Source organism: Lactuca sativa, chromosome 4 (genome assembly GCF_002870075.4).
Source record: "Lactuca sativa cultivar Salinas chromosome 4, Lsat_Salinas_v11, whole genome shotgun sequence".
NCBI classification, from domain to species: Eukaryota; Viridiplantae; Streptophyta; class Magnoliopsida; order Asterales; family Asteraceae; genus Lactuca; species Lactuca sativa.
The window spans coordinates 40,134,344-40,137,984 of NC_056626.2; the positions used below are offsets into that span (position 1 = coordinate 40,134,344).

General features: G+C 36.4%; 1 non-coding gene across 1 annotated transcript; it reads right to left on the bottom strand.

The window, feature by feature from the left end:
- Positions 1-823: 823 nt before the first annotated feature.
- On the bottom strand, positions 824-930 carry LOC111917774 (small nucleolar RNA R71). Its single transcript, XR_002859006.1, has one exon. It is a non-coding gene; the product is annotated as a small nucleolar RNA R71 (small nucleolar RNA).
- Between the last annotated feature and the right edge of the window lie 2,711 nt (positions 931-3,641).

Here is a 3,641-nt window from a genome sequence, read left to right on the forward strand (position 1 = left end):
ATTGTCGGGGAATGGTCTATTTTTAGTTAATTTTAATCTACTATTTTATTAGGAAATTTTTTGTCTATTTTCTTTTAAATTTTCATTTTAGTTTTCTTCTGTTTAACTTACCATGCCGTGGACATAAACACCACGTCGTGGTGTCATTGCATTTTAATTTTAATTTTTTGTTTTTTTCTATTTACGCATTTCATTTTTTTTTGTTTCAGTGATTTATGACCCGAGGATCAAAAACACCAATCATACCACCGTTTGACGATCCTAAGTCAGCATTCCATAAGAAGAAGACAACCAAATTCGGGGAATCAAGCAAAAGGGCTTATAGAAAGAGAATTCAAAATTTTGAGAAGACTCCTAACAAAAAGGAATCAGTTTATGATCCAGAAAGCGAACTCGAATCAAACAAAGTAAGCGAACCCGAAAGCGAGCCAAAAGCCAAAATGATGGACATTGCTGAAATGATGATGGAGGCATACAAGAGGTAGATGTGTGAAGACACTGGACCGGGACTTGTGCAACCCGCAATTCCCAATATAGCTAGCTTTGAACTAAAAATACACATACGTGCTCAATTGAAAGGCATACCATTCTATGGGAAAGACCACGAGGACGCCTACAAGCACATTGATGAGGTCAATGATATCACCGACTACTTTAACATACCAAACATACCACCAAGACAGTTTTGCTAAGAATGCTCTCTATTACTCTTAAGGGTGCAAAAAAAGATTAGTTGAAGGCACTCCCACCGGGCACAATAACAACATGGTCACAAATGCATGAAGAGTTCATACAACAATTTTACCCACCATCTAAAGTTTCAAAGTTGAAGAAGGCTATTGCAAATTTCAAGAAACAAGTGGGGGAGTCACTGTATGAGGCATGGGAGCGATACAAGGGTTTGTTGAGGAATTGTCCTCAAAATGATCTAAATGTGTAACAAGAAGTCTCGACTTTCTATGATAGGGTAAACATAACGAATATGAAACTACTTGATTCTCCAGGTCACTCACAAAGAAAGCACCGTTCGTAATCAAGGAGCTAATTGAGGAATTTTCCAAACATTCAAGAGAATATCATAACCCTCAACAAGATGTGACAAGGGGAATCGTGAGTTCCGCTTCAGATGACATGTCAGCGATCTTAGAAATGTTGCATAACATGGATAGGAGGATAACTACAATAGATCAATCCATCTATGCAATTCGAGCGGTGATCATTATCGCGAAGATTGGAGAAAGCCCCAAAAGAAGTGGTTGCCTTATGACGACTACAAGAAAGCCAAGGAAGAGAAATATGAAAAAAAAGGAAAAGGCATTTAACAAAAGAGGAACTGGCTCTTGAAAATAAACTTGATGTCGAGACAATGCTTGCTCGTTTTGCTACGACACCAGAAAAAAGACACAAAGATACTAAAGCAATACTTAGAAACCAGCAAGCTGCAATCAAGAACATTAAGCAACAAATCGGGCAATTATCAAAGCAATTCAACGAAAGATTACCGGGCTTACTTACAAAAAAAAACTGAACAAAATCCAAGAGGAGCTCACATCCAGACCATTACAACGCAAAGTGGAAAAATTGTTACCTATCTGACTCCTATTAACAAAAGTAACCCAGATGATGAGCAGGAAGGAAGGGAATCAAGTCAAGGAAAAAGTAATGAACAGTCACCATGCCATGGTGAAGAAAGCACGACGTGGCAAGCACCTAAAAACAAAATTGTTAAACTGTTAAGCCATACCGTGCACCGCTGCTCTTTCCAAGTAGAGAAAGACAAGATAAAAATGTTAAAGACTACCAGAAGTTCCTAAAGAAAATCAAATCCCTTCAAATCAATATTGCGTTCATTGAAGCGTTAGCTCAAATGCCAAAGTATGCGAAGTTCCTTAAGGATCTCTTAAAAAACTGAAAAAAGATGGGGGGAGGTATCTAAAGTAGTACTAAATGAAACCTGCTCAGCTGCTATGTTGAACATGCTACCAAAGAAGATAGGTGATCCGGGTAGTTTAACATTTCCATGACAATTCGGGAACCTATCCTCAAGCCACGCTCTAGCTAATTCGGGAGCAAGTGTCAACTTAATGCCTTATTCATTCTTTAAGAAACTTGACCTCCTAAAACCAAGACCAATCCGAATGGACATCCACTTAACAAAAAAAACGGTGACCTTTCCAAGAGGAATCTGTGAAGATTTATTAGCTAAAAATGACAAGTTTATTTTTCCTATAGATTTCAGTGTTTTAGACATGGAGGAAGATAAAAAAAAGTGTCGCTTATTCTTGAAAGGCCCTTTTCAAGCACCGCCCAAGCCTTGGTTAACATAAGAGAATCTAAACTCACTCTTTGAGTTGGATAAGAAGCTGTAAATTTCAGGGTTAATAGAACAATAAAACATTCAAGAATAAGTGATGTGATATGGGCATATTTAATCATATAATTTATATATTATCTTAATACTTTATGTTGATTTTATCTCATTTAATGAACAAAAGGTTCTTAATTAGTTTAGAATTTCATTTTTCAGCAACAATGACAAGCTCGGATGGAAAAGGAAGCGGAACTAGTGATTGGAAGCTTGGATCTTGGATTTTGAAGAAATAAGGATATCAGACTCGTGAGAGTAAAATGTTGCATAGAGAAGTGGGAGGATATCGGACTCGTGAGAAAAGTGTAAGGTTGGGTGTAGAGCCCTAGTAGAGAATGAGATGACTAGGTGTCATCTAAAAATAAGAAGTCAAAAACATTAGGAGTGTGTGACTTCCTAATGTAAGAGGTGGGTATTTAAGTGAAAATGCATCTTTTAGATGTATTACATGTAGAGTTGATAGGAAGAAGTGAGAAAGTCATAACAATTGGCTTGTGAGCAGCTGAGGGATAAAGAAGATAAGTACCCAAAATTTCAAGTAGAGAAATGGGTTATGAGACAAGAGATAAGATAGTTGTGAATCAAATAATAAAGTGATAATAGTGAAACGAGATAAATATGATGTGCACACAGTGTATGAGCACTGCAAACACATGGTACTTATTGTGATTTAATGGAGTCGTTAAATTACTTTAGGATTAAGTGGTTTGGGATGAGATGTGATAACATGGTAGATTGAGAAGAACTTAACATGTAATAAATGGGACTTGTGAAGTAGGGATGGAATGGCGAGATTAAACTAGATAACTATGGTATGTATGCAGTGTATGGGTGCTACAAATAGATTGTACTTATTGTGGTCCAATGGAATCATAAAGTTACTTGAGGATCGAGTGAATGGACAAGAAATATTAACATGGTACTTGGAAGAATATTTCATGTTTAAACTAAGACTTGGAGTATTTGAAACAGAGGGAAGATACATGTGAACGTTTGGTGCACAAATTTTTAAGAGATTGTTAATATAAGAGTTGTAGTTAGATACAACCCTTTAGAATGAAAGTGAAGTGATTAAGTGTAATAATTCACTAAGAGTTAGGAAAGATTTATAAAAATGGTAGTGTAACCCCTTAATAGAGTTAGAATGACATAGTGGAAGCACAATGGATTGGTAACTTAATTGAGAGTAGATGGCTAAAAAGTTTATTGGTACACTTGTGAGAAAGAGAATGAAAAAGGTAAGTTTATGCACATGGTTGTGAAAGTGGGACAA